The sequence below is a fragment of the Cotesia glomerata genome, linkage group LG2 (genome assembly GCF_020080835.1).
Source record: "Cotesia glomerata isolate CgM1 linkage group LG2, MPM_Cglom_v2.3, whole genome shotgun sequence".
In the NCBI taxonomy this organism is placed as follows: domain Eukaryota; kingdom Metazoa; phylum Arthropoda; class Insecta; order Hymenoptera; family Braconidae; genus Cotesia; species Cotesia glomerata.
In genome coordinates this window covers 11,270,303-11,295,766 of record NC_058159.1, presented here as the reverse complement: position 1 = coordinate 11,295,766, position 25,464 = coordinate 11,270,303, and the positions used below count along the sequence as shown (strand labels likewise).

The 25,464-nt window shown below is 42.8% G+C and overlaps 1 protein-coding gene and 1 long non-coding RNA gene across 4 annotated transcripts in view; one reads left to right on the top strand and one right to left on the bottom strand.

Moving 5' to 3' along the window:
- Positions 1-25,464, top strand: part of LOC123258445 — an 81,942-nt gene that overhangs the window by 32,026 nt on the left and 24,452 nt on the right. The gene's annotated exons all lie outside the window — the stretch shown is intronic.
- Positions 10,121-10,773, bottom strand: LOC123258448. 3 transcript variants are annotated; one of them, XR_006508075.1, is made up of 3 exons: positions 10,486-10,769; positions 10,308-10,418; positions 10,121-10,224 (listed from the first exon to the last, which is right to left on the bottom strand). It is a non-coding gene; the product is annotated as an uncharacterized LOC123258448 (long non-coding RNA). The 3 variants fall into 3 exon arrangements; XR_006508074.1 differs by having other exon boundaries at positions 10,318-10,418; XR_006508073.1 differs by lacking the exon at positions 10,121-10,224 and having other exon boundaries at positions 10,318-10,418; positions 10,486-10,622; positions 10,690-10,773.

Here is a 25,464-nt window from a genome sequence, read left to right as displayed (position 1 = left end):
TACATACATACAGACATAGTAACACTCTCGCGGGGATAGTCAGGGAAGCTCCCTGTGACCTTCAAACGTCGAGATCTGATGAAAACTCAATTTTTGCAAAACGGGGTAAAACTAATAACTTCCCGATTTTTGAAAATCTTCAATTTTCTTAGCGAGAAGTTAAAAATAAAAATAATAATTTGGATTCATATTCAACGTTTTTTTTGAAAATTTTCGAAAAAAACGACAATTTTAGAATGATTGACATTTTTGATTTTCGATTTATTTTTTTTATAAAAAACTTCAGTATTTTCTGCGAATTTCCTGAAATTTTCGGAGTGGTATTTTTTTTCTTTCTATTTTTTTTAAATTGGGATCGACCACCTCTTCATAAGTGCCTGGATCCTCCAACTCAAACAAAAAATAGAAGGCGGCGGCCTTTCTTACTTCTGGAGCCACAGGCCCGAAAAGATCGCAAAGGTGCCTAACGACCCCGATAGCCTCTCCCGTAGTAATTGGTCCCTGCAAAGCACGTAAGTTCCACTCCGTACCGCAAATCCTATAAAAATTCATTATTTAACTTCTTCATTTTCTTTGTATTATTACTAATAATTTTAGAAACTCACCCGCTCCTGGAAAACAGCAGTCACATATTGGAACCAAGTTCCATATCCTTCATAGTTCCTCTTACTGGTATACATCACCAAAATCTTCTTTTCTTTCTTCCACTACGCAACACAAACACCTTACAGTACTATTTTATTAATACTAAACCTTCGCTATTTCTCCTTACGCCGACACTTAACACTTTGCCACGAGTTAAAACAGTAAAACCCTTGCTCAGCAAAGATATAAAAGAGCGGGAATATAATAAGATTTAATGCGCCACCAGATGACTAACTTTAAATCGTCGCGCGCAAGACAAGAACCCCATCTGTACGCAATAATCACACAAAAACTAAAAGTGCCCCTACTACTGATAAAACAGTAACTCTGCCAACAAGACAACGCGGGCAAATTTAAATTAAATGTAACGGCTAAACAATATACTATTATAAAATAACTATTTTTTTTTTTTTTTTTTTTTGTTTTGTTAACTACATACAATAAATTATCTACTACCATAAATATGTATTCATGTAAAGGGCAAAAGCTCACTCAATAAGTAAAAGATAAATATTAGAATGTTAAAAATAAAACTATTAAATAAGAAATAAAGTCAAGCGATGACTTTTCGACGGGAGAGAGACTCCCGAATTTTCAAAAGTAGGGATGCCGAAGCACCCCTTCTTTGGGGAAGGATGCTGTTATATCCGGCGTCGCCTCATATAACACTCGCGGTCTCTGCCTCACGACGAAAAGTGCAGCGCTTGCACTTTGAAGGACAATCGGACAACACCTCGATCACGCCTTGAGCACACCATGCCCACGTTCTGTCAAACTTGCAATTTTAGACCAATAACAAAGTTCAATTCCCTCCCAAAAAGTCACGACCCGAGTGCTTAAAAACCCTAAGCACCGCGGCACGCGCGTTCAATTTTTTATCAAAGAATACGAGGGAAGGTATTCTCGTAGAACGCGTGTGTGTCCCTATACCGCGTTACGTACGAGGCAGTATAAAGCACTAGGTCGCTTATACAAACTTCTAAATTCACTATTGTCCTATTTGATTCTTTAAATTATATCGTCTACGAATCGCGCCAGTGTGCTCTTCGAGCAGGATCGAGGGCCCCGTTGTCCGTAGTGATATCTTTCTCTAAATTTCAACTTTTCGATCTGTTATTTAATTAAGGGTGGATCTAAGTATTCGCCGGAGTCGTTACTCTGTTCACGAACTCATAATTAAACATTCTAAATCACAAAATATAGTTATAAGTGAATAGGGCTAAAATTTTGAATAAATAGTAAAACTCCGAATATCGTGGAACCCATCATTTCTAAGATTAGTTCCTGAACCTCTTTCATTACATCGATCTCAACCACGAGAGAAGGAAGAGAAACCAATCCAGGATCTACCGATCAGCAGCTCAAATCTAAATCAACAATAGAATTCATAAGGGATGAAGGTAAGTTCAGTTCCCGTAATCGACTTCTCTTTAAATTCGCCGTTTGGAACTCCTGGCTACCGGGAGGCGTTCGAAATCCACATTAAAAATAAAACTCTTGTAGTTTATCTACAAGAGAAAATCTATCTAAAAGCGTGTCCGACCCTCCTCAAGGCCCACTCTACCAATAATTATTTAATTATAATTAATTCGGACATAACATTCTTAATAAAATTATTTTTCATTAATAAATTAAATTTAATGACCAATGAAAATGCTAATGCATTAAGAAATTTAATGCATTATTTGCAACTCTGGTATGTATGTGTGTAATACACATACATACCACACTCTGGATGTATGTACATATATCTATGTATGTTTTTTTTTTTTTTTATTATAGAGGAGGTAAAATACATTTACGTATGCCAGGACTTGGTGTTGGTGCCAGGACTAGGTGTTGGTACCTGGGTATGGCGGACTCAGAAGTCAATATTATTTTGCAACAATACCGACTAAACATCCTCCTCTCTCCTTTCTCCATAGATGTTACAGGGAAGACTGGATCGGGACCGTGTTAACATTACTTCGATCCAGTCCATGTTGTGTCTCATGACATCTACTTCTTGTTACTACTGGTTTCTAATCCCTTTCTGCGATTTTTTCTTTTAAAAGGCGCAGCGCGTAGGCTGCGACAGCTGACCAGTTTTCTTCTTTTTTGATCATGCAGGTGACCAAGCTCTCAGAGGAGAGCGTTGTGCCTATTGTTTCTTCGGTGCTGATTCTGTCGTCCTTCCACCGATCACACTCGAAAAACGCGTGCTCGGCGTTGTTAATTTTGTCTGGGCAGTATAAGCACGTTGGTGTGCTGTGCAAACCTATCTTGAAAAGATAGGCATTGAACTGCCCATGTCCCGTCAATAGCTGGGTCAGGAAGAAGTCCGTGTCCCCGTGCTTTCGAGAAAGCCAGACGTTGATGTTTGGGATCAGGCGCGCTGTCCATCTCCCCGTCTCTCCCGATGTCCATCGGTCCTGCCACTCTTGCTGCGTTTCCGCCTTTATCCTCGTTCTTGCGGCCTTCATGTTTTTGTCACTATCTTTAGCGTCATAGAGTTTAGCTCTCTCGAACGCTAATAGGTCGATGGGCGTGGCTCCCGCAATGACCAATACAGCCGCTTCGGAAACTGCGGTAGGCGCAGGCAACCCTGAGAGCGCCTCGCCGCTGTACTGCTGCTATCTTTCGCCGGTAGGTCTTCTGCTTTAATATGTCTGCCCATATCTCCGCTCCATAAAGCAGTACCGAGTAGACTGCTTCTAGAAGAACTCTTCTCTTTTTTGTTCTTGGTCCCATAGTGTTGGTCATAATTCTTGCTAGGCTAGACACCGTCTTGATGGCTTTCTGGTATGCATTATCGAGGTGTTCGCGAAAAGATAGTTTCTCGTCTATCATTACTCCCAGATAGCGCATGGCCCTTGTTTACGTTAGTGTTGTTCCTCCCATGTCCACAGCGAATGGTTTTGGGAACCATTTTTGACGAGTCAGAACGACCATCTCAGTTTTGTACTTGGCAAGTTTCAGGTGGTGTTTATCGAGCCAAGTCTCGACGGCATCAATGGTTTCCCGAACTAGTAGTTCAGCCTCCTCTACGCTGTCTACTATTATCGTGGCCGCGACGTTGTCTGCAAAGCCCGTTAGCTCTACTTGCTTTGGTAACGGAATCTTAAGAAGCTCGTCATAGTCCGCGTTCCATAAATCGGGCCCCATTATTGAGCCTTGCGGCACGCCAGCCGTTATGGCGTATTCTTGTGGTCCTTCTGTAGTTTCTGCTTAGCTTTCTTTCTTCAAGGTAGTTGTCGATTAGTGCCAAATTCTCTGGCTTTGCGTCAAATTTGTGTTCCAGAGCGTCTAGGATATCTCCCCAATTCGCGCTGTTAAATGCGTTTTTGACATCTAGCGTGAGGAGAATGCATACTTTACGAGCTTTGAGGCTACCAGTCCATGCTTCTCTCGCTGTCCCTACGACTTTCTGGATCGCGCCGACTGTTGAACGTCCTTTCCGGAAGCTATGTTGGTTTGCGGCAAAGCCTCCAGCACGATCGATGTTGTTTCGTAGTCTTCCCTGCATAAGCTTTTCGAGCAATTTCCCAGCAATGTCCAGCATGCAAAGTGCACCTTTGCCTTTATCTAGCAGAACCAATCTCTGCCGCTTCCAAACCGCGGGAAATGTGCCAGTTGCCAAGCATGCGTTGTAGGTGTTCAGGAGTATGTTTGGGTATTCCAGGGCTACAGTCTTGATCACCGATGCTGGAATGCCATCAGGGCCGGGTGCCTTTCCTGTCTTGAGGGTCTTCGCTACATCCTGTAACTCCTTGGTTGTGAAAAATGTTACACTGTTTTTCACATAATGTCTTCTTTCCCTTGGTTGGTGTTTGGTCAGATGTCGTTTGGTGACAATTTGGTAGGCTTTACCCCAGATATCTTTATCAAGGTCGTTACAGATCTCTTGCCACAATTTAGCTTTGCTTACTTTGACTGTCCAGTTTAGTTTCTTTCTGGCCTGCTTATACTCGCTCGAAAGTATATCTTGATTGGGGGAGCGTTTCGCAGCTCTCGTTGCAATCCGACGTAGTTTGTGGCATTTTTTCCGGAGTTCTGCTATGTCTGGTGACCACTAGTACGCCGGCCTGTGGAAACTCCGATTTTTCAGCCGCGGCATAGAAGCGTCACATGTGGCTTCAATATCCTTCATCGTGTTTGGCACTGCCTTTTCCGTCTCGCTGCAGGTATACGGAGTCGGGTTGTTCTGAAAAATAGACCAGCTTCGTGCAAGTGAAGCTCGCAGTGCCTCCGAATCAAGCCTCCTGGCATTCCACTTCCGCTTAGAAAGGTCGCGTTGTGAAACCGGAGCATATGCCAATCCAACGTTAAATGTCACGAACTGATGATCACTGCCACTGTATTCTTTGGATACAGTCCAATCTTCGATCATGTTGGCAGTCCTTGGAGTCACCAACGAAATGACGAGGATGGATTCTTAGTACCCTGGCCTTCTGAAGGTCGTGGTGCTCCCGGTGTTCAGCACTATGAGGTCGAGTCTAGCCGCGACGTCAGCGACCTCGTTACCTCTGGTATCGGAGAAAGCAGCGCCCTACTCAGCCAATTTAGCGTTGAAGTCTCCGGCTACGATGACTTCGCCGTCGAACTTAGTGAACGCATTTTCTATATTTGCCAGTTTCTGTCGGAAATCACTAATTCCTTCATTAGGTGAGAGATAGACGCTCATGAAGCAGGTTGTGGGGGTTTGAATCCAGATAAAACCTGCTCCACTTCTGCTGTTGTTGACGGTAACGTTCTTTGTGTTCACAATCCAAATTTCTGCCATGCCAGTTTCGTCTGCGAACCATGTTTTACCTTCGATGTTTAGATATTACTCGCAGATAAAGCAGACATCGATTTTATCTTCAAAGACACGCTGGCGCAGCAGGTTTTGCGCCAAGGTGCACCTATTCAGGTTGCCTTGTAGTATGCGTGTCATTTCTGCCCTCTCGTGGCTTCTACAAGTGCTGTGCGGAATGCCTTGCAAGCTCTAGTGCCAGAAATATGGCATGAACCATCCTGGGCATCTTTGTCCGGAGCACAAAGGAAGCATTTTGGCTTTTCTGTGCAGCTTACGGATTTGTGGTTCTCTCCGCTACATTTGTAGCAGTACCTGCTTCTGTCTGGTCCCGTATACTGACTTGTTTGGTGTCCAAAACTAAGACATTTAAAACAACGTGTTACTTTTACAACTGGGCGTATACGACAGTTCACCAAACCGATTATTATACGGGCCTTGTCAAGGGCCTTAATCGCGCTGACCTCGTCTACTTCGCAGAAGGCTGCCCGATTGCCTCATGGTGTGGGTTTTGTCAAATTTACCCGTTTGACCTCCAGGCTGTCAATGAATTCACGTTTGAGTGCTTCACGGACTTCGGTCTCGGTAGAGATTTTATCCAAGTCGAGGATCTCGATCGTTGTTGTTGGTGTTAGCGTCTTGACCGTGCCGATGTTTGGAGTGGCTGACTTTACTGAATCGGTGAAAGTCTTGCAGTCTTCGGTCTTTCGAGACATTTCAAGGAGAACGCCTCCATGTTTCGTCTTTTTAATAGACTTTATGTCTACGCCCGTCTCGACAGGGCAGTGTTGCCAATGTCCGTGTAATTACCCTTTTTTTGGGTAATTCGATATCGAATGGGTAAGTCGACGGGTAATTACATTTGGGTGGGTAAAATCGGGTAATCAGCTTAACCCTTCAGTACCCACGTTCTTTTTAGTGTCTCACTTGCACTGCAGCGACATCCTATAAGTTGAATGTTGTTGCGTGAGAAAAATTCTCATAGCGAGGGTACTGAAGGGTTAATCAAGATGGAATATTGTAAAAATATTGTACTGCAAGAGTTAGATAATAAATGGAATCGACACGCGTTGTTGGATTTGACTGATTTCAATATTTATGTAAATTTAGACTCCGAAGATTATTGGAGGGAAATCTTAAGATATCAAATTTAATATAAAAAAAGCCAATTAATTTCACCATTAATGGTGAACTATTCTTTAAGAATCTAAAAAAAGTTACATACTTTTTATTACAAGTTTTACCATTATCAAATGTATCCGTTGAGAGAATTTTCAGTGACATTAAAAATGTATAATAATTAATTTAGCGGATATTTGATAATTTTAAGAATTTTTGTAACAAATAAATTATGACAATAAATAATTATAAAAAAAATTGACATTTAGAAATCTTAAAAAATTAAAAATGCAATTTTTTAAAAATAATTTATTTCAAGAAATTTGCTTGTTACAAAAAATTAAAAAATTTTCAAGTGATAAATAAATTCAATGTCATTAAAAATGTAAAAACTGATCATAGAAATAACTTATTAACTGATACATTAAAGTCTATTTTAATGACTAAAAACTTTTTATCCTAAGATTCATAGAGGCCAGCTGAACTACACCAGTAAGGAAAATAAAAAATAAATTGTTATAAATGTTATAAATATAATTATGTAAAGTTTATCTATCATAGTTATAACTATGTATACAAGTTAGATATTATTTATAAATGTTACTTATTAGACTATTATGATTAAGACGTTTAAATTTAATATTGGACATGTGGACATGTGGATACAAACACTGTCTATTTGTTGCTCTGGCTAAAATTCATTTTTTCTGTGATCAAGTGCTGAATATAAATTCTGTTTTTGGTATATTTATAAACGCAGGGTTCTGTTCTACAAAGTGATATAATAATTCTTATAAATTGGTTGTATTTTATAGTAAATTTTAATAATTAAAAGGTGAAAATTTATAAGAAAGTGTAAGGTTAAGTTTGAGCTGTTTTCCTGCGCAACTTTCCAGCGCTTCACTTATAGTAACAGTATCTGTGTGTTGATTAAATTAGAAGTGTCCTTGGTCATTAGTGTACATCCATGTGTCCAAGTTTCACGTATCTTCGGGAGACTGCACTAGTGCAAGTGTACAACTCAACGAGCCACACATTCTACTAATCTGATATCTGCTTTGTTCCATTCACTATACTCTCTGTGTATATATGTGATTGTCATCTATAGTTGACATCAAGATTGTGTATTGTTGTATTTCACTTATAAGCCTAAATGCACTATGTAATTGATGTTAGCTACTCAACAACTCCCAGAGTGAACATGCATTGTTTTTATTGTATGTCTTAATGTTCCGGTATGTCATTATTGAATGATATCTGCTTCAGATGTAAATCTGTACTCAGAAGACCGTACACCTGTGATACATGCAATAAATCTTTCCATAAAAGTTGTGTGTGTGGTTACATCAAATCGAGACCGAAGGGTGATTGTTGTAGATTAAAGTTCGCATACTTGCTTGAACCATTGGACACTAATATCAATAATAATAAAATTAGAATTACTAATAATATCCGGGTAAATTCATTAAGGTCGGTAACTTCAAATAATTCGTCAACTTCCAGCTTTAAATATACTAAATCAACAAACTCGCCTGCTCAGGGTGATGAAACTAAATTGAAAACAAGTATATTGTCTCCGAGTACTCCTACAGGCTTGCTATCTCCTGCTAGTGACTCAGTGTTTTTTCCGGAATCTGATAATTTCTCAAGGGACAATTTGGATCGAAACTCTGAAGGATCAATCTCAAAGGAAGCTACACCTACTCTGAATTCAGTAATTCACTAATTCAGTGATAATTCTAGTAATAAGTCCACGTCTTTAAGGCTTTTAAGTTTAAATATAAATAGTTTTAATGGTCATATAGCTCAATTTTTAGATTTAGTTGCTGAGACAAAACCTCATATTATTGCGTTAACTGAAACCTGGCTTAAGTCAGTACATGATGACTCGATTTTTGGCCTTGATAATTACTCGATATTCAGGAGAGACCGTGGCTTGGTGCATCCAGAGACTGGTCGACATGTTATGGGAGGAGGTGTTGCATGTTTGATTCACAATTCATTGAAAGCAAAGATAGTCCATGTGTCGTTTTCAGACCATATCAATCAGCCAGAATATATAATTCTTGATGTCGTTTCTAACTCTGCCGTGCATCTTATATTATCAGTAATTTACAGAAGACCAAAAGGTAATCTTTTAAATAAATTCTTTGAGACTATTATGAAAATAATGCCAAATTATAATAATCTGATTATTACTGGTGATCTAAATTGTGATTTATTAGAGTCTTCTTATATCTCGAATCATTTGAAATCATTTATCTCCGAATTGTCACTGTTTTATGTTCCTTTTGGAGCTACCCACCATTCGTTTAATAAAGACTCTTGGTTAGATGTTGTTTTACTAGACAATAAATTCAAATTGGGTCAATTCTATAAGTCAAATCAGCCATATATAAATGGTCATGATTACTTAGTATGTGAGTATCTCTTTCATACCCCAAAAAGAATGGATAAGATTGTGACTTTCAGGAGTTTCCCTGATTCAAATTTTGATTCTCTATGTACCACTCTCTTCCAGTCACTCAATGTTGACCGAAATCTTTTAAATAACTCTGATCCTGATAACTTATTAGAATTGTTCATTACCAATGTCATTGCCTCACTCGATGAATTTGCACCCCTACGATCACGTAAAATTGCTCGGGCACCAAACCCATGGGTCACTAAGTAATTAAAAGAGAAATGTAGGATACGTGACTCTGTGTATAAACGTGCAAAAAGGAACAACGATGCTGAACTCCTTAAACATTATAGACTACTTGGAAAAGAATTAAAATTGCAGCTAAATAGTGCCCGTGAAAATTATTTGAAGAATGAGTTAGTCAATCTCCCACAATCAACGAATGTTTGGAGCAAGTTAAAACATTTAGGCTTAGTTAATAGATCTTCTTCCTCTCCACTGAAACATTTCGATGCATCAGATCTTAATGTTCATTTTGCAAATACAGTTAAACGGCATCCCGCTTGTCACTCTGAATTTGTTCAATCGTTGGAGTCCATTTACAAAAGTCAAGTTACCTCCTCTTTTAATTGGTCTAAAATCGACATAGTAGATGTTACTAAAGCATTGCAGATAACATTAGGTAAGTCCAAGGGTAAGAGTCCTGATGGACTGGATCTCCGTTGGCTAAAAAATCTCATTCCGCAAATCTCTATTTTTCTCACTGCGCTCTTTAATAGGTCTCTAGATACTGGCATATTTCCACAAGCGTGGAAGTTGATATACATTATCCCATTAAACAAAGTCTCTCCACCGCGTTCGTTATCTGATACTCGTCCGATAGCTAATACTTCGCATCTAAGTAAAGTATTTGAACGAGTAGTAGCCAATCAAGTGATGAACTATCTTGAGGACAATGAATTGCTTGATAACTATCAATCTGGCTTCAGAAAACATCATGGTACTCAGCCTGCTTTGTTAAAACTTGTAGATGACATCAGCAAAGCCATGGATAATAATAAACTGACGCTCTTAGTCTTGTTTGATCTAACCAAAGCTTTTGATTATGTTGACCATAAAGTTATTTTGAGAACCTCGGTTGAATTAGGCTTCTCTATTGATACAATCATCTGGTTCTTTTCATATCTGACTAATAGGAGTCAGTCAGTGGTAGATGAACAAGGGATTCCGGTGGGTTTTGTTGAAACCACGTCTGGTGTTCCTCAAGGCTCGGTCCTAGGACCTATATTATTTTTAATAGTTATGAACCTAGTAACTAAACGGCTGGCATATAGTCGATATGGTCTATTTGCCGATGACACATACATCTACTTACATTTCTATTCGTATCAGCTCCATGAAGCAATAAGGCTGATAAATGTTGATGCCCAAGCTGTTGCTGATTGGGCCAGAGAGAATGGCTTAGAAGTAAATCTTCTTAAAACAAAAGCCATGCTGTAAGGATCAAATAATAGAGTGAAATCTCTTATACGTGAAGGATTACCCCCTATCATCATTGATGGTGTGACACTCCCGTATACGGACTCGGCTAAGTGTCTTGGACTCCATTTATCGAGTGATCTATCTTGGAATTTTCATGTTGCAAAAACAGTAAGCAAAATAAACTCTGCATTATATAGTCTGAAACTACGTAAAAATATTTACACTGCTAATATAAAAAAACTTCTAGTCTCAGCAACTATTTTACCCCTAATTGACTATTGCATTATTGTTTTAACAAATTCATTATATGAAAATGATCGTAAACTTCAACGTGCGTTAAACTCAGCTATTTGCTTTATCTTTCACTTGAAGCAGGATGAACACATCACGCCTTACAGACGTGAGCTTGGTTGGTTATCTATTAAAAGTCGCCGTATTTATTATGTTGCTTGCTATTTTTATAAACTTTTAGACATAGAAAAACCTTGTTACTTGCGAGATTTATTCTGTGAAGATCTTACTGTTAGGCACTCTGAAAGATTAGCAGCAAAGAAAAACAGTAGTTTCAAAATGCCGAATTTTGCTACAACTCATTATGAATATTCTTTTGTTGTAACGGTCATACGTCTTTGGGATGAACTTCCAGTAGACATTTTTAACTCATCTAGCCTAGAAATCTTCAAGAATAAACTGTTCGATTACTTATTTAATCTGGATATTTAATCTCTATTGTCTCATTAACTATAATTGGTTAAATCGTTTTATTTGTTTACTATTATCAGAATTAAACTCTTATTTTTAACATTGTTACTTGATATGTAAAATCGTTAATATTTATAAATACTTATTATATCAATTTTGTTATAATTTAGGTATAGCAAATAATCATTGTATAATTAACTGTTAAACAAATTTATGTACTTAATTTCTGAATATTGCCATCTGGCCAAATTGGCTTTGGCATAACAATAAATTAATCTAATCTAATCTAATCTAAGATAGTGATACTATTAACTTTGAACCAAATCAAGAAATGTTAAATACTAATATTTGGGATAAGAAAGACGTTTAAATATTAGTATATTTATGCATGTTACGTTATGACTTTTGTAAAAATTTTAAACATTAAATTTATAATAATGTTGCTACAAACATTATAACATTTTTATATAAAATAAAGGATTTTATTTAATAATTAATTATTTTATGCATTTCATATTGTCAATACTGTAAGGGTATAAAATTATAAATAAATTTTCATATTATTTGCCGCTCTCAAAATAGAGTTGGCAACAGTGTTGGGTAAAAACGGGTAATCGAACTTTGAGGAAAGGGTAATCGAGATTCGACCCATCGGCAACACTGCGACAGGGCTTACCTTGGCCTTGATTTCCTTGAGGAGATCGGCGTATGTTCACCCTTCAGCTGGTTGGACACGCACAGCTTTAGTTCTTGTCTTTTTCCTCCTCGGTTTCTTGGAGCCATCATTGCTTGGCTGGTTTTGGGCTGTAGCAGATTGAGCCGCTAGCTCCTGTTCTCTTTCCTTCTTTTTCTTTTGCCAAGTCAGTTTAGTCCAGGTATCTTTTCGGGCTGTCTTTTTCTGCGCTGGCTTGTCATTTACTGAGGAAGGGCTGGGCGTGGACAGCAGCCTCTTCTTGTTGTTTTTCTCTCCTTGCTGTTGTGGTTTCTCAGGCGTGACTAAAGGTGACTGTGCTTTTGTAGTCATCTACGGAGATATTTGCGTGGTTATTGCCGACGTCGTTGGTGATTTGTTGGCCAGCCTATATGCCGTGGCAATGGACGTAACCAATTTTCTGATTTCGTGATGGAGATTTCTTTTGTCCTTAATGAAATCAGCTAACTTTTCGATCTTGCTGCCGAGTCGTTCCATTGGTGATTTTTGGCAAGTGACGGTCGATAGAGAGTTGATCCTTTCTCGGTGAGCATGAGTATTGATGTAAGCAATAGGCCCTCCACTCTCTATAGAAAAGTTGCTCGGCTGTACGTCTACTTCCATCTGAGCTGTTGTGTTACTCCCTGTAGCACTACTAGACAGCAGAGCCATTGGGTCCACCCTGCTGTCCAAACGGTCACTTGATGACGACGAGTTCAGGCCCGTTTGGACGCCTTCCTTCGCTGGCACTGAAGTATCCCTCCCCTGTGCGGTAAACGATTTTTGAAAGTTCTGTGACATTTCCATATCGTTTTGTTCTGCAGGGTTTGGTCCACCCCGAGTATTTGATTTCCTCGTTACCTGACATATGTGTCAGGCATTCCCCTATCCGCCACCTGGGGAGGCGCCCGATGTGAGTCCCAGCAGCCCGACACGGGGTGTGTGTGTGTGTGTTTTTTTCCTTTAGGGGAATCCTTTTTACGGATTCTAGGCATAGTTGTTTGGCCTGGATATGTGGCGACTCGACGCAGCGTCATACTAAAAACTCGACGCTAACGCCCCTACCCACTAAACCCTAAACCCTCTTCTTTCTTTCTATCCTCTGATCCCCCATGGTACCGCCGTAAGGCATTTTTCGCGGGGGAGGAATTAGCTGCCGCTCTTCCTTCTGGTGGCTAAGATGTTATTTCTTCCTTCTAGATTCTGTCTTTGCTCTTTTTCTCTCGATGGAACGCAGCTCTGTAAGCACTTCTGTGGCAAAAGTGTTCGTTGCATTCCAGGCAGCTTCTGAAGACAGCATTGCTTCTACGACTGACTCTGGTTGACTTCTCCTCTTCAAGATCCTCTCCAGCTCCTCACGTTGTGGATTAAAACGCGAGCACTCGAAAAACGTGCTCCGCATCTTCAGTGACTCCAGGGCAGGACGGGCACCCGGAGAATCGTCATGCCTAAAGCGGTGAAGATAAGCCCGAAAACAGCCATGTCCTGACAACATCTGCGTTAGGTAGTAGTTGACCTCTCCGTGTTTCCGGTTCAGCCAAATGTCGATCTTTGGTATGAGACGATGCGTCCATCTACCCTTCTCTGCGGCATCCCACTGAGATTGCCATCGTGCGATGCTGTGCTGTCTTTGTTCCGTTCTGAGTTCTTCTGCGCTCAGTGTTGTTGACCTCTTTCGTTGGTAAAGGTTCCTTCTTTCTTCAGCTAGGACTCTGAGAGGTAGAGTTCCAGAAATTACGCACACTGCTTCCTCAGATATTGTGCGGAAGGCGCAAGCTACTCTTAGGGCACTCAGGCGATATACTGGTCCAGCCTTTCTCCATGCTTCTTGTAATTCTAGCGCATCGGCCCAAATGGATATTCCGTACGTAAGCACTGATGTGACTACAGTTGCCAACAATAGTCTCCTGCTCTGCTTTGGGCCTCCGACGTTAGGCATCAATCGTGCGAGGCTTGCCCTTACTACTGACGCTTTGGCACTGACGTGTTCCACTTGCTGTTTAAAGTTGAGACGGCATCAAGCATCACTCCCAAATATCGGATATAAGGTTGTGATGTGATTTCTTGTTCGCCGACTCTAAGATTGATGGTCTCTAACACTTTCCTGCTGGTAATAAGCACTGCCTCAGTCTTATGTTTCGCCAGTTGAAGATTCATTGTGTCCATCCACTGGTTTACTTGCTGGAATGCTAGATCAAACATGTGGTGAATCTCGTCCAGGTGTTTAGCGACAATCACTACGGCCACGTCGTCCGCATACGCTACAAGTTTAATATTTCTTGGGATCTTTAGCCTTAGAAGCCCGTCATACATGATATTCCACAGCAGTGGGCCAAGAACAGAGCTCCTGCGGAACACCTCCGGTGATTTCGTACTCTTTCGGACCGTCCTTTGTGTCATATCTGAGGATCTCTATCCGTGAAGTAGCTAGCTACTATTTTACTTAGGTATCCTGGCACGTTCTTCTCTTTGAAGAGCTTGCATAATGCAGTCCCAGTTAGCAGAGTTGAAGGCGTTTTTGATGTCTAACGTCGCCACCAGGCAGTACTTCTTCGTACCACCCTTCCATCTGGTTCCTGCAATTGCCTCCTGGGCCGTAGTAACAACCAGATTGATCGCGTCCAGGGTTGATCGTCCTTTTCGGAATCCATACTGGTTGTTTGCCAGGAGTGGATCTGCAACTGCTTCTATTCTTTGATGAATTATGCGTTCGAATATCTTACCGGCTGTATCCAGCATACAAAGTGGACGGTAAGATGACGGCTCTTCTGGTGGCTTTTTTCCTTTAGGGAGTAGAACCAGTCGTTGTTGTTTCCATTTCCGAGGAAATGTCCCTTCCTTTGAGGCACGTATTGTAAACTTTCAAGAATAACGTTGGTGCTGCCTTTATGGCTGTTTTCAAGGCAATATAGGGGATTCCGTCTAGTCCCGGCGCTTTGTTATTCCCTACGCGGTTACAAGCCTCCATTAGTTCTTCTTCCGTGACAGATGGAATGTCTTCAGGGTTTAGCTGCCTTTAACTGGCCGGTGAATACCGGTTGTTGAGGAAACAGCACAGTAACAATCCTCTCTAGGAGCCGCGGACACGTAGGCGACGGCATTGGCTGGTATTTCAGGTGGGCCGTGACCACCTTTGTACGGTTTGCCCCATGGGTCCTTTCTCCACTTCTTCGACGAGTTCTTTCCAACAGCGTCTTTTATTATCCTTGATGGCTTTGTTTAGTTCCCGACGGGCCTTTTTATACTCTGCCACCAGTTCTGCAAGGTTAGGTCGACGGAAGCCACGCTGTGATATTCTTCTTTTCCTGAGGCATTCTTTACGAAGAGCGCTGATGTGATCGTTCCACCAGTGCACCGCGGGTCTTCTATTTATGCCTCGTTTTCGTGGCATACTGGCGTCACAAGCTTCGGTCACTCTTTTCATAAGTTCTTTAGTCTGATCTTCTGCGCATCCAGCGGTGATCGGGCCATTATCCAAAGCAGTCGTCAGCGTACCCACGTCGAAAGATTGTACTCTCCACCGAATGTGGTTAGGTAACCTACTAGTTCCTCTAGTATCCTGGTCATTTGATATCTCCCAGAGAATCGCGTTGTGGTCACTGGCAGTGTAGATATCCAGCACCTTCCAGTTGAGGTTACCTCTCGCGAGGCTGCTACTGACGAACGTGAGGTCTACGATGGAACTTGCGTCTCCTTTGGTGTAGGTTGGTGTGTCACCACTGTTGAGTAAGACTACGTCTAATGCAGTAAAGCCTCAAGTAACGCTTTACCTCGTGCGTTAGTTAGCTTGCTACCCCAGTCTACTGCCCAGGAGTTAAAGTCGCCGGCTATCGCGACTGGATGATGCTGCTTCGCGTCCTCTGTCAGTCGATCCAGAAAGTTAGTGAAGTCAACAATAGAGAGGCTAGGTGGTGCGTAGCAGCTATAGAAGCGAACGCCATCTACTGATACTGCTACAAAGCCGGCATTGCAATTATTAACTACGCTCTGAATGGGAGCTTGCCACAGGACCAAATGACGGCCCTAGTGGTCGTGTCCGTTTCCCATAATTTGCCTTTAAGGCATTTATATGGCTCAGCTATTAGTACAAGGTCAGGCCCTAGTTCACGCACTGTCTGCAGAAGCAAGTCATGTGCAGCCTCACAATGATTGAGGTTGAGCTGCAGTATCTTCATGTTCTTTTGTTTATTAACCTCTGAAGCGCCTCTTGGAATACCGGGCATTTGTGGTTGCCGGCGTAGTGGGCAGAGTTCTCTGCGCTTTGGTTTTCAGCGCATAATGCACATTTGGCTGGATTCTACAACCAGCGATCTTGTGCCCCTCTTGTCCGCACCTGATGCAAAGCTTAGATCGGTCTACGCTACTTTTGCACTGAAATCCATGATGCCCGAAGTGCCAGCACTTGAAGCATTGGGTTGGTCTTCTCGTGGCTCTAATTCGGCAGTTTACCCAGCCGATACGGATTTTACCGCTTCCTTCCAATATCTTCCGCGCTGCAGCTGCTGGTAGAGTCACTACGGCAGTCTGGGTACCTCTGTAGGCCTTTCGGATCTTAATTGCCTCTAGCGATACCTCGCAGGATTCTCCGGTTGCCATCTGCAAGGCGGCTTGAATGTCTTCCCTGGTTGTAGTGTCATCAAGGTCTCGGATTTCGACGTCTTCCTGTGGACCTTTGCAGATCACTTTGGCCTCTTCTTGTAGGATGCCCTCGATGGTTTTCTGTAAAGCTTGGCCTTTATCGGAGCTCTTCCTAGAGAGCGTAATCAGCATGTTTCCGGCCCTAGTTTTATGGATCTTATCCACCGTAGTACGGACCTGCTCGTCAGGGACATCATTTTTATTTTACGCAAAATCTCAGCGTACTTCGCCGGCTCAGCTGGGCGGATGATCAGTGCGTCTGGCCTGATCCACTTTCGCGATTTCTTCCGTTTAGGTTCAGGACGGGGCTCCTCGGGAAATTGCTTTGGGAGCTGTTCTTTCCTTTGCCTTCTTTGTTCTTTCTTGGACTGGACTTTCTGCCAAGCAATCGCTTTTGTCCGTTCGTCCCTTTGCATTGTCGCTCTTTGTGGAGGGCTTTGTCTCAGGTCCTTCTTCTTGGTGACTTGGCTGCACGTTGGGTCTGGGGCGGATCGATCTTTCCTTTTTCCAGTCTTCGTGACAGTTTCTCGTTTGTCTTCGATGACCGATTCACCGTCACCTTCGGCTCCGGTATCCATTGCTTCGTCAGTCACAACTACAACTTCGTTGGTTTGCCCCGGTGTAGCACGGGGAGTGCGTCGCGATGCTAATCGCCATTCTTCATCCAGTTTTTTGAACCTTCGAAGGGCGTTAGTTACACTAGTCGCCTTGGTCTTGATCTCCTTGTGGATATTGACTTTTGACTGAACGAGATTATTTAACTCATTAGTCAGCTCCTCCAGGCGTTCCAGCGCTTGCGCTCTCCTCATTTCAGCGCCCGCTTCAATCGCTGCTTGTTGGGCATGAAGCCCGTTTTCATTCTTGTTTGTTTCCTGTGAATTACTCATACTTTTTGATTTACCAGCGCATCGTACGGAGTGGAGCGGGTTGTCATAACTAGGAACGGGTGTACCTCGGAGATAGTACTCCTACCCCAGTTCCCTGAGGCCTAGCCGACACTTAGCCAGTCCCGGAATACACGGACGGACCAGACTCGCTCGGAGCGGTGAAGATTCCGACCTCTAACACTCACTGCGTACTTCCTGATCAAGGCCCGAAGTGGCTGGCTCCTGATCCACTGCTGCAACTTACACCTCGGTAGAGCAAGCTCACATCAGCCGTGGCCTGCATCGTCGGAAACTACGATACAGGTTCCGGTCACTCCCAGTGGGTCACAGCAGAGAACGATCGTCTTGTTAGGTCAGTTAGTGCGACCAACCCATTAAAGGGGAGTTTTGTCCACGGGAGCGTATTTTGTTTGGTTATTTTGCTTGGCTCCTACCCGCTGTACCTCATCAACTAAGAGATTAAGTGTCATCCAAGGACAGCGAGCGTTCTCCCATCCGCTCGGGGAGACGCGCCCGGTAGCAGTATCTCTTCTGCCCCGAGTGTGTGTGTGTGTGTGTGTGTGTGTGTGTGTGTGTGTGTGTGTGTGTGTGTGTGTTTGTAAACCTCTCATAACTTTTGAATGGCTTGACCGATTTGATCGCAGTTGGTGCCATTCGAAAGGGTTCGACTAAACTTAGATTTAGATTAGACTTAGATTAGACTTAGATTGAATACAACTTGGACCGATTCGGACCGATAGATTTTGAGAAATCTTAAGGAAACTGCGAAAAAAAATTTTTTCAAATGTGGTTTTTAATTTCCCGCTGAGAAAATTGAAAATTTTCAAAAATTGGGAAGTTATTGTTTTTACCCCGTTTTTCGAAAATTGAGTTTTCATCAGATCTCGACGTTTTGAGGTCCTAGGAAGCTTCCCTGACTATTCCCGCGATAGTGTCTGTATGTATGTATGTATGTGTGTGTGTGTGTGTGTGTGTGTGTGTGTGTGTGTGTGTGTGTGTGTGTGTGTGTGTGTGTGTGTGTGTGTGTGTGTGTGTGTGTGTGTGTGTGTGTGTTGTGTGTGTGTGTTTTTTTTTTTTTTTTTTAACTTAGGGGGGGGGGAATCTCTTTTACGGATTCCAGGCATAGCTGTTTGGCCTGGATATGTGGCGACTTGACGCAGCGTCATACTAAAACTCGACGCTAACGCCCCTACCCACTAAACCCTAAACCCCTTTTCTTCTTTCCTCTAATCCCTCATGGAAACCGCCGTCAGGCATTACTTTGTGAGGGGAGGATCTAGCTACTGCTATTCCTTCTGGTGGCTAAGGTGTTATTTTTCCTTCCTTCTAGTTTCTGTCATTTGCCCTTTTTCTTTCAATGAAACGCAGCTCTGTAAGCACTTCGGTGGTAAACGTGCTTGTGGCGTTCCAGGCAGCTTCGGATGACAGCATTTCTTCTACTATTGACTCTGGTGTGATTTTCTTGTTCAGGATCTTCTCTAACTCATCACGCTGTGGGTTAAAACGAGGGCACTCAAAGAAAACGTGCTCCGCATTTTCAGCAACTCTTGGGCAAGACGGACACTCTGGGGAATTATCGTGCTTAAAGCGATGAAGGTACTCCCGGAAACAGCCGTGTCCTGACAACATCTAGGTCAGATAGTAGTTGGCCTCGCCGTGATTCCGGTTAAGCCAAACGTCAATCCTTGGTATAAGTCGATGAGTCCATCTTCCCTTCTCCGCAGCATCCCATAGTTGTTGCCATCTTGCTATACTATGTTGTCGCTCTTCAGTTCTCAGTTCTTCAGCGCTCAGTGTAGATGACTTCTTTCGGTGGTATAGGTTCCGTCTTTCGTCAGCTAGGACTCTAAGAGGCAGAGTTCCAGAAATGACGCACACTGCCTCCTCGGATATTGTGCGGAAGGCGCTTACAACTCTCAGTGCACTTAATCGGTAGACCGGTCCGGCTTTCCTCCATGATTCTTGGGTCTCCAGCGCGTCTGCCCAAACGGATATTCCATATGTGAGCACTGATGTGACTACTGACGACAGCAATAGTCTCCTGCTCTGCTTCGGGCCTCCAACATTCGGCATCAGTCTTGATAGGCTAGTTACCACTGCTGATGCTTTAGCACTTACGTGTTCGACCTGTTGCTTAAAGTTCAGTCGGGCATTCAGCGTCACCCCCAGATATCGGATAAATGGTTGCGATGCGATCTCCTGCTCGCCGAAATTCAGCTTGATGTTTTCTACGATCTTTCTGCTGGTGATAAGCACAGCTTCAGTTTTGTGCTTGGCTAACTCCAACTTCATCATCTCCATCCATAGGTTAATCCGGCTAAATGTGATATCGAAAGCCAGATTGATCTCTTCCAAGTGTTTCGCGACAATCACTACCGCTACATCATCGCCATATGCAACAAGTTTCACCTCTGATGGTAATGCAACTCTCAGGAGATCTTCATACATGATGTTCCACAGCAAAGGACCCAAAACCGAGCCCTGTGGCACCCCTCCGGTTATTTCGTACTCCCTTGGACCGTTTTTCGTGTCATATTTGAGGACTCTGTCTGTAAAGTAGTTTAATACCATTCTGCGCAGGTATCCTGGCACTTCTTTATCTTCGAGAGCTCGCATGATGCAGTCCCAGTTAGCGTAATTGAAGGCATTTTTGATGTACAAGGCAGCCACTAAACGATACTTCTTTCTGCCACGTTCCCATCTCTTTCCAGCGATTGCCTCCTTAGCTGTATCGACCACCAGGTTGATCGCATCCAGCGTTGATCGTTCTTTCCGGAAACCATACTGGCCTTCTGCTAGGAGTGGATCGACGACTGCTTCTATTCGTTGGTGCATTATACGCTCTAATATCTTACCCGCTGTATCCAGCATGCAGAGTGGTCGGTAGAATGATGGCTCGTCCGGTGGCTTCTTCCCTTTAGGGAGAAGTACAAGTCTTTGCTGTTTCCATCTTCTAGGAAAAATCCCTTCTTTGAGGCACGAATCGTAGGTATCTAAGAATAGATTTGGCGCTGCTTTAATAGCTGTTTTTAATGCAACATTCGGGATTCCATCCAATCCCAGCGCCTTATTATTCCCTACTCGATTGCACGCCTCCATCAGTTCCTCTTCTGTGACAGGTGGAATGTCTTCTCGATTTACTGGCAATGAAGAATAGCCGAACTTACTTTGTCGAGGAAACAGCGTAGAAACTATTCTTTCCAGGAGCTGTGGACACGTAGGTGATGGCATTGGCCGGCGCTTCAGGTGGGTCATGACCACCCTATACGGTCTGCCCCATGAGTCCTTTTCTACCTCATCGACGAGTTCCTTCCAACAGCGTCTTTTGCTATCTTTGATGGCCTTGTTTAGTTCTCGATGGGCCTTTTTGTATTCTGCGACCAGCTCCGCAGAGTTAGGTCGTCGGTGGCCACGCTGTGATAATCTTCTCTTTTTGTGACAGGCTGTGCGAAGGGCGTTAATCTGATCATTCCACCAGTGCACCGATGGTCTTTTATTGATGCCACGCTTACGGGGCATGCAGGTGTCGCACGCCTGGGCAATTCTCGTCATTAAGTCCTTCGTCTTCTCTACAGCATTTCCTGTGATGATGGTCGAGTCAATGTCTAAGGCTACTACCAAAGCTTCCGAGTCAAAGTCTTTCACTTTCCATCCAGCTGCATTAGTTTGTCTAGTTGCTCTTTGAGGGCTCCGGCCAGCCGATATTTCCCAAAGTATTGCACTGTGGTCGCTGGCGGTGTCGGTGTTTAAGACTTCCCAAGAATAGTTTCCTTTCAATAAGCTGCTGCTGACGAATGTGAGGTCTATTATCGAACTAGCCTCTCCCTTGGTATATGTTGGTGTCTCACCGATGTTGAGAAGGACCACGTCCAGTGAGGCCATTGCTTCACATAGTGCCTTGCCTCGCGCATTAGTCTGCTTGCTGCCCCAGTCTACCGCCCAGGAATTGAAGTCCCCTGTTATAGCTACTGGGTAGTATTGCTTTGCGTCTTCGGTCAGTCGATCCAGGAAGTCAGTAAAGTCGGCAATGGAAAAGCCAAGGTGGTGCATAGCAACTATAAAAACGGATGTCGTTAATAGACGCTGCTACAAAGCCGATGCTATCATTGCTCACTATGCTCTGAAAGGGGAGTTTGCCACAGGACCAGATGACAGCCTTGGTGGTGCTGTCAGTTTCCCAAGGTTGGTTATTCAGGTATCTGTATGGCTCTGCTATTATTACTAAATCAAGCTCTAATTCACACACGGTCTGCACGAGCTGGTCATGCGCGGCCTCACAGTGATTGAGGTTAAGCTGTAATATCCTCATGTTTGCTTGCTTGTCATTCTCTGGAGTGCCTCTTTGTATACCGGGCACCTGTATGTGCCGTCGTGATGGGCAGCGTTCTTTGCGCTCTTATTTTCCGCGCATAATACACACTTCGCTGGGTTTTTACAGTCCACAATCTTGTGTCCTTCTTGGCCTCATCTGATGCATAGCTTGGATCGATCTGTCTTGCTTCTGCACTGGGATCTGTGGTGCCCGAAATGCCAGCATTTGTAACATTGGGTAGGTTTCCTCGTGGCTCTAATTCGGCAGTTGACCCAGCCAATTCGGATTTTACCGCTTCCTTCTAATATCTTCTGAGCTGCTGCAGCCGGTAGTGTCACGACAGCGGTTTGGGTACCTCTGTAGGCTTTGCGGATCTTGATTGTCTCTGGTAGTATTTCGCAGAGCTCCTTGGTTACCGTATGCAGGGCAGCCTGAATATCCTCCTTTGTTGTGGTGTCATCTAGGTCTCGGATCTCGATGTCTCTTGTGGCCCTTTGCAGATCACTTCGGCCTCCTCCTTAAGAATGTTTGCGATGGTCTGTTGCAGGCCTTGACCTTTGTCCACGCTCTTCTGCGAAATCGTAATCAGCAAGTCCCCGCTTCTGGTCTTGTTGATCTTGTCCACCGTTGTGCGAACCTGCTCATCAGGGACGTCTTTCTTTATGTGACGCAAAATCTCGGCGTACTTTGCTTTCTCGGCCGGGCGGATGATCAGTGCGTCGGGTCTGATCCATTTGAGCGGTTTTTTGCGCTTAGGCTCCGGCCTGGGCTTCTTTGGAGGCTCCTTTGGGAGCTGTTCTTTGGCTAGCCTCCGTTTCTCTTTCCTTGTGTGGACATCTTTCCAATCAGTCGCGTCTTTTTTTTCGGCGTTCTGCTTCATCACGTTTTTCGGAGGACTTGGTTTCAAGTCCTTTCTCTTCGTCAATCGCCCATCTATTCCATCTGGGGAGTTTCGGTCCTTCCTCTTGTTAGACTTGTTGGAAGTATGACCTTCGTCTTTAGCATCAGATTCACCGTCACCATCGCCTCCGGTGTCCATTGATTCTTCGATCTCCACAGTAAGTTGACTGCTCTTCTCCGGCGTAAGACGAGGAGTGAGTCGTCGAGGTGACTGCCATTCTTCGTCCAGTTTTTTAAACCTTCGAAGGGCGTTAACTACCCCGGTTGCCTTGGCCTTTATCTCTTTATGGATATTGACCTTTGATTGGACAAACTCATGCAGTTCGCTGGTCAGCTTTTCGAGGCGTTCCAGCGCTTGCGTCCGCTTCATCTCAGCGCTTACTGTAATCGCTGCTTCTTGAGCGTGAGGCCCACTAATACTCCTGTCCTTTTCTTGTTTTTTCGTTTCTTCCATGATTTTGAGTGATACTCTAAAGCAAAAGGTCGTCTTCGAACGCGATGCCTCTGGAAGTGGAGGGGTGATCACTCTTACAGCTACCTCCATTACTATAAGAGCTTTCGGTCATTGAAGCGGGAAATCTCAACCGCTTCGACCCTGCACCTGCTTCCTTCATCGGCTTTCTCTTGCTCCCGTGGGTGCGGCACGTAGATGCCGGGAGTTACCACGTACACCGCGCTATAAGGATCATTTTGCACATCTCTTTCGAGCAGCGTCACCGTATCCGCTTGCGTACGTGACCCTAGGTCAGATGGTGTGACCAACCCTTCCTGCCGAAAGGGGGGTTTTCGTTTTTTACCGCGAGAGCTATTTTATTTCGCTCTTACCCTCTGCTCCGAAGAACAGCGAGCTTTCTCCGACCCACAAGGATACACGGACGGTGGCTGTTACTCTTCAGCTCCGATGCCTGATTTGGTCCGCGAAGGCTATTTTATTTCGCCCCAATCCACCGATCTTACGACCGGTTAGGACCCCTCCTATACGCTACCTGGGGACGCGCCCGGTGGGAGTTTGGCTTCTTCCGACGGGTGTGTGTGTGTATGTAAACCTCTCATAACTATTGAACCGCTTGATAGATTTGATCGCAGGTGATGCCATTCGAAAGGGTTTGACTAAACCTAGATTTTGAATACAAGTTGGACCGATTCGGACCGATAGATTTTGAGAAATCTTTAAAAAACTGCGAAAAAAATTTTTTTCAAATGTGGTTTTTTTGAATAACTTTCAAACGGCTTGACCGATCAATTCCAAAAAATAATCATCTCTTAACGTCAAAAAACCACATCGCCGGTCAAAATCGGTTGATTCGTTCGTGAGTTATCGTTGACGGAAGAAATCGAAAAAAAAGTGTTTTTTTCGAATTACACTGAAATTATCGGTCTGATCATTTTAAGTTTAAAAATGTATCATAGAATTTAAAAAACTGCGTCGAATGCCGCCAACCACGTAAAAATTGGTACATTCATTCAAAAGTTATTGCGGTTTGAAAATTCAAAAAATAGTAATTTATTAAACTTCTATCAGACTTTTGAGCTCAGAGAGCTCAAAACTACACGAAAATTATATTTTTGAGCTCGAAGAGCTTAAAAACGTAATAAGTGCAATTTTGAGTGCTTAATTATGAAAGTAGCGGGAAGTTGCAGGGATGGCCTTCAGGGTCAACCGTTTTCCTAATTTTTTTTTAATAATTTTCAAACGGGTTGACTGATCAATTCCAAAAACTAATCAGCTCTTAACATCGAAAAACCACGTCGATCGCCACCAAGCCGGTCAAAATCGGTTGATTCGATTGTGAGTTATCGTTGACGATAGAAATCGAAAAAAAGTGTTTATTTTCGAATTACACTGAAATTTTCGGTCTGATTATTTTAAATTTAAAAATATATCATAGAATTTAAAAAACTGCGTCGAATGCCGCCAACCACGTAAAAATTGGTACATTCATTCAAAAGTTATTGCGGTTTGAAAATTCAAAAAATAGTGTTTTATTACACTTCTATCAGACTTTTGAGCTCGGAGAGCTCAAAACTACACGAAAATTTTATTTTTGAGCTCAAAGAGCTCAAAAACGTAATAAGTACAATTTTGAGTGCTTAATTACGAAAGTAGCGAGAAGTTGCAAGGATGGCCCTCAGGGTCAACCGTTTTCCTAATTTTTTTTTTTTTAAACTTCGGATGATGTTAAGTTAAATAATTATTTAATTTTGTTATTTTCAATATTAAAAGAATGCGAATATTATCTGTATTACCATCAAGATGGTCAACAGAAAAAATTGTAAATATTTTTGGCGCATCAACATACATAATAAAAAAGGTGAAAGAAAAAGTACAACAAGATGATATTTTATCTATTTCTGATGAAAACAATGGCCACTCTTTACTGAAAGCTGCTGAAGAGTCCAAGAGTTTTTTAGGAAGTCAAAATGCCAGTCAAGCCAACCTTCATCTAACGACTGATGACCAAATTCAGACACCCGAAGAACTTTGTAAATGGGCAAAAGAACCTGGATGAATTGTTGCCTGTGTATTATTCTAATATACTCCTTGAATGCTATTTTGAAGTATAAACGGATAATTTTCAGAAAAATCAGCAACAACCAGTACTTGTTCTTCGAGCTCAAAACTCTAATAGCAGTTTAATAAAACACAATTTTTTAAATTTACAAACGGCAATAACTTTTGAATGAATGAACCGATTTTTACGCGGTTAGCGGGACTTGAAGTATCTTCAAGTTTTAATCGATCGAGCCAAGAATTTCGAAGTAATTCGGAGAGCTCAAAATAATACACAAATTGTATTTATGAGCTCGACGAGCTCAAAAACGTCATAAGTGCAATTTCAAGCGTTTAGGTATAGAATTGGCGGGAAGTTGCAGGGATGGCCTTCAAAGTCAACCGTTTTCCTAATTTTT